We start from the raw sequence: 15,856 nt of genomic DNA, 5'->3' as shown, positions 1-15,856 counted from the left end.
AAGAACCAACAGAACTATGTCAAGAATGTTGCACATTATGATACAAACCATTGTGAGGTTTCTTTTTCTGAAAATATGTGTGAGGAGTCCCATGTGAGTCACGCAACATATTGCTTCATCGCAGTTAGATAAGAAATCCTTTTGTTTAGTTATAAGTAGAATGAGACATAAAATATAATAAAAGTGGAAGATCTTTTCTGTTATGCTACTGCAGAGCTCCTAAGCTTGTAAAATCTGAAATAACTTAGTTTTTAAAACTTTTTTTTCAATACTTAATACTAGTTAAGTGAGCATGGTTTCTGCATGAAGCATCATGACGTATGTTCCAACATATCCTATTCTCCTCTCCTAGAACTGGAACATTCTATTTGGAACCTTGCTCTGCTGATGAACGTAGAACATGAACAACATGAGTAAAATGATAGAAGATAAGGCTGATAGATCAACCAGGTGAAAGCAAAGTAATGATCCATTTAGTCAATAAGATTCCAATTTAATATCTTCTCTCTTTTTTAGTACTATGCTACAATTTAGAAATATAAACAAGACCCCATGCTCTTTGCTCAAAGGAGTTAATTTTGACAGGTCAGGGGTTCTTGAAATACCAGAAATATTAAAATACTGAAAATGTGTGTGTGTGTGTGTGTGTGTGTATATATACATATACATATATATATGACACTGTGGATTGTGGCCGCTCACTGGTTTGTAGCTTGAGTTCAGGCAAGCAAATCAAAACAAAACAAAATTCTAACAACCCTCAGGATTAAAAAACATAATTCAGAGCCTCTACATGTTTAAAGCAGGCATGAGCTGTAGAGATACCTAATGGAAGGAAGGGAAAGCTCCTTAGGAGTGGTCATCGGTCATTTTTGTGGCTTTGAGTGAATGAATATGGTCAAAGCACTCAAAAGGAGCTCTTTAGAGAACAGTCAGCACTGCAAAGGACCGTTTAAGTAGGCAAGTAAAATTTAGAATAATAATGATATCTTGCATGTATTTTCATATTTGCAGTGTAATCAGTTTACCATTTTTGCTAGTCATAATAATTAAAAGTTTTAGTTCAACCATTAGGGAATTGTGAGTGGTAAGAGAGGAAAGTGGGAAATCCACTTCTGCTTCTTAGAAAACATTTTCTATAAAGTTGAAGACTATTTTTTTTTTAAATGGATTCTACTTTTTTAAGAGCAGCATAAAGAATGCAGGCGATTCCAATCTATAGAGTGTTAATATGAAAACAGAACAAAAATAGTAGAAACAATCCTTTGAGGGCGTTGGAAAGTGACCAAAGTCCAGCAACAATGAGACAAATGCTTGTTATGAAAAACTGCTTTATCACATCAAGTAAAAAGGTTAGCTTTGGGGGTTTTTGCCTAGGGATATTCCCAACTTCCCCCAATTTAGGCAGTGTAATCTATGCCTTTATCAGCTAGAGGTGGTAGATGAGGTTTGAGGTAAACAATAAAGCAGCCAAACATTTAAGGATGATATTTTTGAAATAAGAAAGGCTCAGTCACATGGAGAAGCCCCATAAAAGGGATGAGACCCTAAACAGATCATCGCACAACTACCGAACTATCCATGTATGTAGAGACGATAGAAAGCACAGCAAAAGTGAATCCTTGGAAAGAACTGTGAATTCGCTGATCTTTGACTGTGTTCCTGAACCTGAGCCATGCCTGAGTGACAAAGAGTGGAAATCTTTCTGGCTTGGGGTGTTTAGGCATAGCCTCTGCATAAATAACTGCATCATCACTAAGCAATAGAGCTGAAAGAAAGCCCCAGAAAGTTATCTATGAACAAACACCCAAACAAAAATCCTGGTATGAGTGAGGCATTAGTGGTTGCACGCTTGTATATAGTTTGTGTCCAGGCAAGTTAATTTAGTATTGAAGCAAATCAAAACAAAATTTAAAACTAACAACACTCAGAGAAAAAATTATATAATACAGTGTGTTATCTACAATGTTCAATGTTTAATGAAAGATACTAGATAGAAAATATGCCAGCAAAGTACCAGGCATATTCAGAAAAAATAAAGAGTCAATGGAAACTGACACTGGGTGGGCAAATATGTTAAATTTGGTACAAAGGACTTCAAAACAAACATCCTGAAAAGATTCAATGACCCAAATGAGTTATTTTCATATAAAAGATAATAATTGCTAAATATGAGAAAATAGGTACTCTCAATGGGAAAATGGAAATATTGAAAAAGAAGTGGAAGTTCTAGAGATTTAAAAAGGACAATGTATGGAATGAAAAAAATTAACTCCAGGCTACAACAGCAGATTTGAGATGGCAAGAGAAAGAATAAATGAACCCAGAGTTAGATGAATAGAATTAATCTAATATGAATAAATTGTTTTTAAGATGAAGGAAAACAAGAGCTTCAGTAATCTGAGGGCTAATTTCAAGAAAGCAATAACTAAAATTCCCAAAAGACATTAGGGAACAGAAAACAAAATTTAAGTTATGGCCAAAAGCTTCTTGACTTTTATAAAATTTTAAATTTGTAGGTCAAAGAAGCTCACCAAACCCTAAATAAGATAAATGCAAAGAAAATTATGACTAGACACACAGACACACTCTCTCTTGTAAACAATAGATAATGAAAAGAAAAATTAAATAATATATCACATATAAAGGAAAGAACAATAAAGAATGGTTAACTTCAGAAAAAAAGTAGACAGAAAACATTAGATAGACATAAAATCCACCAAGAATTCCATATTCAAGAATACTACCTAGCAGAAATGAAAATGAAATAAAACGCTTCTATCTTATCAGAAACTTAGGAGAATTAGTTGCTAAGAGGTATGCCCTACATACAAGAAATCATTCAGTTAAGTCCTTCAGGTCTGAGGGAGAGTGAACCAGATGAGACCTTTCATGAAGAAAAATGGATTAGAAGCACTGAAAAGGAAAATGTCTGGGCAACATGAAATATTAGACACACGTGCACACACATATTCACACATAAATGTCTGTATGTACATTCTTTTATCTCTTCATTTTTTAACAACATATGATTGTGTAAAGCAAATGTTACAACAGTGTTTCTTTTTCAGTTTATTTTATGTGTTTGCATACAACATTTGAATATAATAAAACGGAGGCAGATTGAATGAAGCAAATTTTCTATATTCTATAAGAAATAAGTCAACATTAACGTCGATTTTGATAAGTTAAAATAATATTGTCATCACTATAGCAACTCTGAAAAAACATCAAAGATCTATAGCTAACTACTCAGTAGTGGGGTTAAAAAGATACACTACAAATGCCTGTTCAATACAGAAAAGGGCAGTAAAAGAGGAAGAGAAAAAAAAAGAGAAATAAGACTAATAGAAAACAAATAACAAAATGTCAGTCTCACCACCCTACTGACAATCATTTTAAATGTAAATGGACTCAATATTCCAAACAAACTTCAAACATTATTAGATCTTTTAAAAAGCAATGAAAATACACTTAAAAGTAAGAAATATTTACAGTGACAAAGAGATATTTTGTAATGGTAAAAGAGTCTCAGGGAAGGAAGATGCAATATTTATAAATTTTCTTCCATCAAAAAACAGATGTCCAAAATAATTACAACAAAACATGACATAATTAAAATAAGGGAAAAAATTAAAAATTTTAGTACTTTTCTCTAGGAATCTATAAAAGTAGTACAAAAATATTATAAGAATACAGAAGACTTCAACAAGAATATAAATTTCTTTAACTTAATTGATACTTAGAAAAAATTCTCTGGAATAACTCAAGATTTTGCCTATTTTTCCAACCACACATACAAGATTGACATAAAGTAGACAACATGGTGGGCTGTAAAACACATCTCAAAAATTTTAAAGGATTAATATAATAAAGAATATATCCACTAACAACAGAGAAAAACAGTATATATTAATAACAAATTAATTGAACTGAAAACCAAATAACATACTTTTATCCACTGGTCAAAGAAGAAATCTCAAGGAAATTAAAATGTATTTAACTGAAGGAAAATAAAAATATGAGAAAAATTGTCATATAGATAAAGCAGCACTTAGAGGTAAATTTATAGCTTTTTATCAATTTCATAGAAATTTATTTCATTGTTGCTTCTTATAGAAATAATAGAAACGTCTATACAAACTTTTCCAGAAAATAAATAGTAATACCTTCCAATTTATTTTTTGAGTCCAATATTACCATAATACCAACACCAAACAAATAAATTTTTAAAAACCATGTAGATCAATATTCTTAAAGATATCTGCAAGACCTCTTAATCAAATGTGAACAAGATAAATTCAACAATACATATCATTTAATGTATTCTGAATAACTAAGCATTATCTCTGCAATATAAAATTGGTTTAATATCTAAATCTATCAATGCAATTTGACATATTAAGTAAATAAAGGAGATTATATGATCATTTCCATTGATATGGAGAAAAAAGACACTGGAGATATTCAACCCTCATTAAAAATATGTCCTCAGCATTCCAGAAAAAGAACTGAATAAAAGTAATCTACAAAATTCCTGTGGACACCTTCACAGTTAATAGCTGAATACTGATTGCTTGGTACAACATCAGAAACATGGCAAGGATTTTCATTCTCACCACTTTTGTTTAATATTTCACTGGGTGTTCTGGTCAGGACAGTAAGGCAAGAAAAAGAAACAAAACTCACAAGAAAGTGGGGAGAGAAAAAGTAAAGTGTCATCAATGACATAGAATCTTGTTTGCAGAATATTAAGAAACCTAAAAATAAGCTAGCAGAACTTACAAGTCACAAAAATCAGTATAGAAATTTAATAATATTTATGAATACTAGAAACAAACAATCTGCAAATAAAATGTTTAAAATACATTCTTTTTTTTTTTTTTTTTTTTGAGACTGAGTCTTGCTCTGTCACCCAGGCTGGAGTGCAGTGGCGCGATCTTGGCTCACTGTGATCCCTGTCTCCCAGGTTCAAGAGATTCTTCTGCCTCAGTCTCCTGAGTAGCTAGGAATACAGGTGCCTGCCACCACGCCCGGCTAATTTTTGTATTTTAGTAGAGACGGGGTTTCACCGTGTTCGTCAGGCTGGTCTCGAACTCCTGACCTCAGGTGTTCCTCAGGCTCCTAAAGTGCTGATTAGAGGTGTGAGCCACTGTGCCCAGCCTAGTATTATGGTTTTCTCCTCTTTCTTCCAAGCTACCATTTCTCTTCATTATCTCCCTATTTTCTAGTGTGTGTGTGTGTATATATATATATATGTATTTGAGATGGAGTCTCACTCTGTAGCCCAGGCTGGAGTGCAGTGGCTCAATCCTGGCCCACTGAAAGTTCCACCTTACAGGTTCACGCCATTCTCCTGCCTCAGCCTCCCGAGTAGCTGGGACTATAGGTGCCCGCCACCACGCCCAGATAATTTTTGTATTTTTAGTAGAGACAGGGTTTCACCGTGTAAGGCAGGATGGTCTCGGTCTTGATCTCCTGACCTAGTGATCCACCTGCCTCAGTCTCCCAAAGTGCTAGGATTAAAGGCGTGAGCCACCCCGTCTGACAAAAATACATTCATTCTTAATAGCACCACACTGGCTTCAGAAAGCTTTGCTCTTGGAAATTCAGAACTTTCTTTTGTTTCAGTTAACCTACTTCTTATGGATGCATCCCAGACCACGTCATCATTCGAAAGTATTCTGTCTCTCCAAGTGTAAATCCTGAGATTCTCCTCCTATGTGTTTCTCTTTCCCTATCCTAACATTCTACACCTAAATGAGACCCAATACCTTTTCTTATGAATTCACCATCTAGAATGGAACATGGGTATTACCCATGAGCTAAGTCAATACCCCACCATCACCCAAACACTGGTGCTGTGACCAGAATTACCAGCCTTCCAAGGATGGCTGGGGAGAGGGGAGGAAAGGCTTGGCCCTAGAAACTATGTTGAACCTGAGCACTGGAGGATGTACAGGATGTAGATATATCACTTTTTTGAAGAGAAGAGCATGGGCAAAGGCGCAGTGCGTTAGTCTGCCAGTGTTGACATAATAAAAAAAACCAACAGGCAGGTTAAACAACAGAAATTTATTTTCTCACAGTTCTGAAGGCTGGAATCCAAAATCAAGGTGCTGGCAGGGCTAGTGTCTCCTGAGGCCTCTCTTCTCAGCTTGTAGACAGGTGCCTTCTTGCTATGTCCCCACATGGCCTTTCCTCTCTGTGTGAACATTGCTAGGATCTCTGCCTCTTCTTGTAAGAAAGCTAGTTCTAAGAGATGAGAGCCCCATACTTATGGTCTCATTTAACCTTATTTATCTTATTAAAAGTCCCCATCTCCAAATAAACATTAAGGTTTCAACATATAAATTGTGAGGGAATAATTTGGCGCATAACACACAGATGTACGTGTGTGGGAAACAGGAAGAAACTAAGGTTAGCTAGAATATTGGTCAGGGAAGTTTGAAAAGTAAGTTGAAAGCTAGTCTTTTGAAGGTTATGTTTGAAGGGTTTGTGCGTGTGTGTGTGGGTGTGTGTGTGGGTGTGTGTGCGTGTGTGTGCACATGTGTGTGGGTGTGTGTGGGTGTGTGTGGGTGTGTGGGTGGGTGTGTGTGGGTGTGTGTGTAGGCGTGTGTGGGCGGGTGTGTGTGGGGGTGTGTGTATGTGGGTGTGTGGGTGTGGGTGTGTGTGGGTGTGTGCGTGCACGTGTGTGTGTGGGTGTGGGTGTGTGGGGGTGTGTGTGTGGGTGTGGGTGTGGGTGTGTGTGGGTGTGTGTGCACGCATGTGTGGGTGTGTGTGGGTGTGTGTGTGTGTGTAATGGAAAGGTTTGAAAGGTTTGCTCCACAGTGCATAATTATAATTCTGAGTTTTAGAAATGGAAACAATGGCAGGAGAGATGATGTATTAATACAGAAAGTAGCTAAAGTATCAGAAGGTGTAAGAGGGCCTCAGTGAAAGTGGTGGGGCCGAAAGGCAGGTGAAGTGGCTAAGTTAACCAACATTTGAGAAGGACGGGAGAGGAGCAAAGGAACCGTGGTGAGGTGTGGGTGTGCTCCTGCAGCAGGGCCGTTGTGTGTGCTGGCGTCGGGGCTGGCAGCATGCCCGGAGCTGTAGCCTCGGACGCCATAGGCCCGGAAGTGAGGGAAGGACACACGGGGCAGGCTGAGCGCACACCTTTCAGGAACACCCACCTTTAAGGGACAGACGAAGACAGGACTGCCACGCGAGGAGACCAGAAAGTAATGTCCTGAGGGAAACGAAGTCTGAGAAAGCGTGTCACGGAAACCAAAAAAGAGAAAGTGCCAAGGAAAGAAGAGGATTTGCAGGGTAAATATTCCCAATGTGTCAGACAGAATGCTATGGAAATGGAAGCCTGTGAGTTACTAGTTGGGAGTGCACAGGTGGTTATGCTAAAACTGTTTCTTCAGAAAAGGACGAGCTGAGCCATGTTGTTGTGAGTTGAAATTAAATGTCAAGTCTTAACCTTGCCTTTGAAAGATCAACTCATCTGACTAACTCTTCTAAGGAGGCTGAAAATAAAAAGACAGTGCCGAAGTTAATAGTACTTTTCGGACAAGGAGAAACATGAGCGGTATACGGACAGGTGGGTGGTTAGATTTTGCGGCCCAGAGGAGGAGGGAGGGAGCGCTTAACAAAAGCCCAGAGCAAGAGTGAGGCTTCCACAGAGGTGTGCACAGGTGTGTTTGGAAGAGGGTCTTTCTCTGCAACGGGAGGAAAACTTCACCGGAGCTGACACCCATCCAGTGCCCACTGGTTCAGCCATGCCTGTGTGTGAAATACTGCAGTGCTCTCACAATGGTGGTGGTGTGGCTGTGGCTCTGAGGGCTCACACGCCAGCTCTCTCCACATCGCATCTGCCATTCCAGCCCACATCTTTCCCAGCAGAAGGCCTCTGAAACGTGCCTTCTAGTTCTCATCACTCAGTGCCCGTTCTTCCCTGATCGCTGAGTATTTTCAGTATCACCCCTGATGTCCAAGTTGTGAATACAGATTTGGGGCTTGACGTAAGAGAAGCTAGGGAAGCCCATGTCTCTGATTTTCAGGGATTCGCATGTTAAAAGTCATCTGCTGGAAAGGACAAAGCAAACACGATGAGGGAACATGAGAAGAAAGAAAAATCAGGGAGTTGGAGTTTCCCAAAGTGTTTGGAGAACCGGGCTGAGATTGGAGCTTGCACAAGTGTCTTGGTGCCATCACCACTGCTATGCGATATTTTCTAAGGGGAAACAAGAACCCGGAGACCCAGGAGTTGACCCCATTTCTAAACAGATTAAGTCTTGGCAGTGGAAAGACAGAGACACAGGAGAATGGCGGGCACTGGTGAGAGCACTCTTACCGGATTGCCAGGTCCAGCCTAGGCGGGAAGGGACTTTAAGTCGTGGGAGGGCCCAGGACTATGAGAACAGGTCAGAATGAAGTGAAGAAACGCCATGGTAACAGAAGCCTAAGGCACAGGAGGGGAGAAGGGCTGAGGGACAGGAAAGAGATAAGGTAAGAGAGGGATGGGAAAATAATGTCAGCATTTCCAGTTTCAGAGACGGAGCAGTTTTGAGAGATGCTGTGGTCTGGGAATCTGGAGAGAAGGTGAACTGAAGCAGAATTTTCCCTGAGTCAGGAAGAGCAAAGCCGAGTGAGGCAGGGGTGATGGTGGTTGGGGTGGACACTGTAAGTCAGCCTGGAAGGCAGAAGGAGGTGAAAGGGGAAAAACAGAGAAGTGAGCCAAGTGATAGAGAAACATGACCAATAACAACATGAGGGAAGTCGGTACCATATCCCCAGAAACCTGAAAGGCAGAGGAAACATGAGGCCAGTTCTCACACTGATTGTTATGTTTCCAATGTGATTCAAACGGAGATTTGCAAGGACCAGTGCTTATTACTAATGTGTGTCGCAGCAGATGTAAAATAAAACTGGTTCTTACTTCAAAACTTTTTTCCAGCAGCACTGCCCACATGGGTCTATTTGCCAGAGAAAAGGTGAGCAGTGCCCCTCTGGACATATTCACACAAACTATGATCTGAAATTGCACTGTTTGAAACACATTGCTAAAATCTGGTTGCTCAAGAAATGCATCACGCTGCCTTCCTATTCAGAGTTCCAGCATAACTCTTTACAGTTATGTGAAGTGAGCAGTGCATTGTCATCCTGGAAAGCCTGGCTCCTTGGTTGAACCTCTAATGATTTCTTGGCCTTTTATTGCTTGAGAGAGTAAGGGGAGTGGGACCGCAGAGTTATTGCAGTAAGAATGCTTGCCCTGGGATTTCTGCAGCCACCGACCTGGCTGACGGGTTCTATTCTCTAGTCAGCATTTGCCTTTTTTATTGTGATTTTCTTTCATGCATAGTGACAATAAATAATACATCTCTCAGCACACGGCCCATCACCATGGAATCCAAAAGCCATTCAGTATCGAACCTTCCCTTTGGAACTTTAAGTGCAGAGCTGCTGGTTGAGAAAGCCACATCCCCAATATGCAGAGATAATAGAAATTCAGAAGTTTAACACACCTGTGCTATGTTATAAAGCAAAGGATATACAGCAATGCAAGACCAGCATAACTCAAACAAGGTATCTTTCTCAAGCAGTAAAAATCTCCAACCCATTAAAATGACTGATACTATTGCTCTGTATTTATATAGTGTCTTCCTACAAAGGAGCTTAAAATGTTTTACTAACATTTTCTCATTAACTCTCCCTTCATCTCCATGAAATATGTGGTGAGGGTTGGGACTGCTGTTTCTTCTTGCATTACCTGTGGTTAATGTGATGCCTGGTGAGGCCGTAAACCCAAGGTCATTCTGTGGGTTGATGACAATAAGAGCTCCTTGTACTCGTTTCTCTCCTTTCCTCCAAGTCAGTGATGATGACTCAGTCCAGCTTCTCTCTGTCTTCTCAAATCAGTGAGAGTAGATCTGGTTGGGGATAACTGCCCTAAGATGATACATTGAATTGATGATAATATCAGCAAGTTTTCATTTATCTAAATTATTTGCCATTAAATACTTTCATAATAATTATCTGTAATTTTTCTGATAGGCAATGGGGAAGAGATTAGTGTAAATAATAAAAGAAGAAAAATCATTAATCAGCTCTGCATATTTCTGCTTTTGAAAAATATGAACTCAAAAGAGGAGAGAAACACTAAAAAAAAAAAGAGATCTATCTGAAAAACTAGTATGGTTTACATGCGTGGAATCACCTTGTCTTCTGTGACTGTGATAATAGTTCAAACAAACGTCTTCACATTACTATAAGAGGGGAAATGGCTCACAGCACACTGAAAATTTTAATTAAGACCAAAATATTTCCTTTAAAAAATAACATCATAAAGCAACAAAATTGCCTTATTTTGATTAACATATTCAATTGCCTGAAATTAGTTTTTTTAAAGGATCTTCCACTGTGACAATGTTTTCTTGTGCCTCTGTGGTTTTATCATACTGTCTCTTCACCCCAAGCCCTTCGTAGTGGTATCATTTCCTGAAGTCTTTCTAGAGCCCACAAAAATGTAGGTCTCTCCATCTACTGGGCTCCCCCTGTTCTCTGCAGGAGCGTTTCTTGTGTAGCTCTCATCCCAAGATTCCCCATGTGTGTCCATGTGTCAGCCTCCTCTCTTAGATCTCAGCCAGCTAGTTATCAACTGTCCTTCCAGAGCCTGGTATATGAGACACATTCTCATTGAGAAGAATGAATGATTTAACCAGTCCCTGCTGGTTGCACTGCATCTTACTGCCTTACTCCATTTATTTACTGCGTGATTCTATAGCTAGAGAAATATAAACGAAGTAATGAATGAAGGCATCCAGCTGATCGATAAATGTATTGTGGTGAACATGAGGTTCCCTCCAGCAGTCTTAGAACAGTATGTCCACAGCAGGCTTGACTTTCAGCATCAACGAGTCCATAGGTCATGTGCAAAGTCAGCTATTACCTTGGGCCTTCCAAGGAGCCTCTCAGTCTGCACAGTTTATTCACAGTGAGGAAAGGTGTAGCTACTAGACAGCATTTTATCATCGTTCACTGATGTGTCCACTTATGTTGGCTTATTTTCTAAAATAAATTGGTTGCCGTCTTGAGTATCTTCCATTAATTAACAGCACAGGATTTAAAAACATTTTCTTTAACAGCTCTCAGTCTTACTCCCAGACACGAGTAGAGCCATGACCGTTCTAATATTTAAAATTATTTGATGCTTTCACTTTAATTGGACAGTTTGGATTCTCATGATAGGTTAATCCCATGCTTTGCCAAAGATTGTCGTATCTTCACTCACATTCCCTTCCTCATGAATCCTTTCTACTTTTTATCATTCTTTGGGTTTTCTGTCACCTTACCCCTGCCACACATGCACACACACACACACACGCAACATGTGTATATACAATAAGTTTCTATTAGGGTAGCATTGTACAAATGGCAGGCATTCAGTAAATGTTTAGTATGCATTTTAAAACAGTGTATGCAAGACAGAGTGATCATCAAAAGTCATATGACTCTTCTCCTTTCACGCAGCATCCTTCAAAACTGTATTATAGAAGGGAGATAGCTTAAATACTCAGGCTAAAATAATGTACATACATTTGTGATAACAATATTATATCTCACTTCATAAATTGACAATTTGAGTATTTTGGTGTAAAAATTTAGAAGTATAACTTAATCCTATTAAGAGACATCATCAGTGAGATACATTTGATGTCATATCATGTGATTAATAACTCAAATTCGCCGTGACAAGGCACTGCAATAAGAACTTTCCCAGATAATAAACTTGACCACGAGTATGCACTGCCGATCAAAGATTAGGATCGGTATTCTCATAGGTTAAGAAAAGTACCTTTGATGGTATTTTTAAAAAGTTCTATAATTCAGTATTTCCTTCAGCTCAGTGGGCACGATGGTGTCGGTTAAGACTTTAAAGATGTTATTATCAAAATCACGTTACTTCTCATAAAGAAGCATTTTGCCTCATCAACTTCAGAGTATAGGTTCACTGACTGCTTTGAAACGTTGTTGAAATGTAAGAGACTACAAGCAATTCTAGTAATCAGTATGCAATTGTTACACCAAAATGCATGAGTTTTTCCATGATTCCTCTTTCTAGTAATAATTAATTACCTAGTGGGTTTATTTATTTAGAGTTTTGAGGATTGCAAGTATGTTTCTTTTTGTAAATAGATACTAATTCTTTTATTCAAGTGGACATAGAGAATGAACATTCCCTTAGTTTTTAAATTTTATTGTAAATGGATTCCAGATTAGCATTTGCCTTATCCATGTATATGTGGCTGTCATCAGGAGGTCATCAGGAGGTCATCAGGAGGCCATCAGGAGGTCATCAGGAGGAGGTGAACAGCTGTTTACCATAGTAGTAACAGTGCCAATGGTAATAATATTAACTCTTTAATTTAATATCCACTATGTGCCTTTTTCTATGCTAGACATTTTCTATTTATATGATCATATTTAACATTTTATGTGTAATTTTACACTAGCTTTCTACTTTTTCTGAGTCTGATCTTCCCAAAGGTATCTTACCACAACAAGTACTGGAGTAAGAACTATTTTAAATGCCAGTTTTATACATGTCTCAAATTCCTCTGGCTTAAACATTCTGTTATTCTATCTCTTTAGAATAAATATATTTTTATTAAAGAACTCTCTTTTTAATAAATGATTTTTTTTTTCTAATTTCCTCTTCCTCTTTTTTCTCCCTCTGGTGGTGTGTGGGTCTACCTGGTGCCTACCCTCCCCCGTAACTATGCCCAAGGGAGCCTATTCCAGTCATTAATGCTGCATAACAAGTCACTCTAAAATGTGGTGAGTAAAGGAACAGCGACTGTGTTGTGTCTCATAGCTTCTGTGCTTTGAAGTTGGAGGAGCTCCTCTGGCTTGTGGTTTCCCAATGAATTGCCCACAGGTTGTGGCTGAAGCTGAGACCACAGGAAAGGCAAGGCTACGTCCTGGCCAGGTACCCAGGCACCTCTATGTGATCCCTGGGTTAGTTAGGGCTTCCTCCCCAGCTAATGGGGAGGCTGCGTGAAGGCAGAAATGTTTCCGTGAAAACCAAGCTCTTCAAAAGCAAGTATCCCCATGGTCATCACCTTTCTGGACCCAGCCTAGGGAAGCACACAAGTTACTTCTGCTGCACTGTCCAGATTGCAGGCAAGTTACAAGCTCACTCATATTCCAAGGAAGGGAACATAATTCAGAATGCTCAGGGCAAATATTGTCAAGATCCCTTTGCAAGAGCGTGTGGAATGGGAAATATCCCTGCGGCCACTTTCGGATAATACAATCTGCCTTAGGGTCTGTGGTCGTTGGTGACCTGAGCCGCAGAGGCTGCTCTTCTCGGTAGATTGGGCTGTGGTGATGTGCCACTGATCCTGTCTGGCCTCTGCCTCTGGCTCCCACATTCCTCTATTCCACAGGCTCCTGGTCCTACCCTGAGGGCTCACTGTCCTCTCAGCACCCCTGCTTTGATCACCAGGGCACATGGAACCCCACACATTCTACCCACACTATGGACAACTAGGAGTGTTATCTCAGGCTAACAGGTGTGTCATCTCAGGCTAACAGGTGTGTCCTGCCAATCCAAAGGAGGGGTTTCTGTTATTATGAGGGAAAGAGGTTTAACCGCCCAATGGGATTTTCCTGCTTGTTGCACAAATACAGACCACGTTATTACAGTGAAGAAAGAGTTTAATTGATGCCAGGCCATGTGGGACATGGAGTTATTAAATCAATCTCTTTGAAGGCTCTCATAGGTTCAGGGTTTTTCAAAGGCAGTTTAGGAGAAGGTGCAGCAGTGGCTAGGAAATGGGTGTTTGCTGCTGATTGGTTGGGATGGAGATGAACTCATAAGTGGTTGAAGCTGTCTCGTGAGCAGAATTGCTCCTGAGTGGTGGGTGCTATACAGGTGGTTTGGCAGGTCCAGGTGCAGCCATCAGTGTCAGAGATGCAAAAAACCTAAAAAGCGATTTCAAAAGTCCAGTCTACTATAGAGATATTATCTGCAGGAATAATTGGGGGAGTTGTTTATCTTGTGACCAGTCTATACCTTAGCAGAATTTAAACTCTTTTTCTCCCCCTAGCCCAGCGGTCTCTCATTAGCTTTACAAAGGTGGTTGAGTTCTGAGGAAGGGCTGTTATCACTTAAACTATAACCTAAATGTCTTCCAAATGTACCTAGGCCCAAGCCCAGGAATAATTAAGGCAACTTGAAAGCTAGAGGCAAAAAGAGGCACTGGCAAGATCAGACCTCCCCTACTGCCTTAATTTTCTCATGGACATAATTTTTTCGAAGGCCATTTCAGAGGCCGTCTAGCCTTGGATGGCTCAGAAACCTTCATGACTCTGTGGAGGGTTCCATATCCTCTGTCATTAGAGAGACCCTGTGATGGGAGGAACAGGGAAATAAATTTTGCTTTTTTTCTTCTCACTCTTCCTTACATATGTCCGCATTTGCAAACAAGATTAAACCTATGGTTATTAACACATAATAAAACATCATATGTATTCATTCATCCAATGGATAGAATTCATTGAGCACTGGTCAGTGGCAGGCTCTGTCCCCAAGAAGCCTGCATGTGAATGAAAAAGACTGATGTGGGAAGGATGGACATAGTAAACAAGTAATTAAAGGCCATGGGAAGGGATGAGGAGACAGAGCACAACAGAGGGTGACATTTTGGAGACAGTGGTGAGTAGAACCTCTTCAAAAAGGTGATTGTGAGCAGAGATCTCAGAAAGTTCCAAAGCAAATTGTGTGTAGACCTGGAGGAAGAGCACTTGAGGCAGAGTGCAAGGCCCTGCTCTGAAAACACAGGGGCAGGTTGCTAGAAGAAAGTCAGTTCCTGCTCTGAAATCACAGGGGCAGGCTGCTAGAAGAAAGTCAGTTGGAAACAGCTCAGACTGATTGAGGGGGAGATGGGCAAGAGAAGATGTTTGCAGAGTTGGAGACAGCAGAGAATCCCTGATGCAGGCCACACAGGCTGCTTTCGGGAGTCGGGATTTTATTCACCGAGGAGGCATGTCATGTGTGCCATTCTCATCTCACCTTTTTCTCTAACTTGCTTCCAGGGCCTGTCTATGTGGATGTCACAGACCCAGGCCGTCCTGTTGTCGAGGCCAGGGGAAAGCTGCTCTTTACCCTCTGAAGGTTTGCTGAAAAATCAACTCATGAAAGGAGACTAACAGGGGAAAAACATTTATTTGATCATAGCGGAGCCTTCAGACTGAAGACCCAGAGATGCAGGGGAAATTCCCCTTTTTTATGCTCAGGTTCAACAACATATGGACAGCTGTGTGGAAATGTGATTAAACAAAACGGGTGTGATCTAATGCTGAGACACTGAGTGGGGACACCCAGCAAGGCCTGCCACTCACGTTCCATTTGGCCTCTGAGCAGCATCCTTCCCTCCCGGTGTGGGGCGGGGCCCTCTCTGCACCGGGTCTCATGACCTACAGTCAAACAAGGTAGGTCAGAGGGTGTCTTTGCTGCCAGTGTTGCATAGACTTGAGGGGGCAAAGCTGGAACAATATTTTAGGTTTTATGGCTGGCTTAGGGCAAAAGGGGTTCTGGTTTCTATAACCTGCTTTGGGGAAGAGGGATTCTAGTTTCTATGGCTGGCCTCAGGAGAGAATGAGACTGAGATAGGTGGGCAGGAGACAGTCAGGGAAAAACATTTGCTTCGGGGGCCTTCATTTTGGGTTATTGTTTTCTGAGTCCCAATACCATATACTACTTTTTCTTACAAATAATGAACTACAATTTTTTATACTGTCCTCTTATTGATAAAATATAGGTTCCTCATACTGTTCACGAAGCTCGTTCATTGTTATTTATGCT

Source organism: Macaca thibetana, chromosome 5 (assembly GCF_024542745.1).
Source record: "Macaca thibetana thibetana isolate TM-01 chromosome 5, ASM2454274v1, whole genome shotgun sequence".
NCBI classification, from domain to species: Eukaryota; Metazoa; Chordata; class Mammalia; order Primates; family Cercopithecidae; genus Macaca; species Macaca thibetana.
This window is presented reverse-complemented; position numbering follows the sequence as displayed.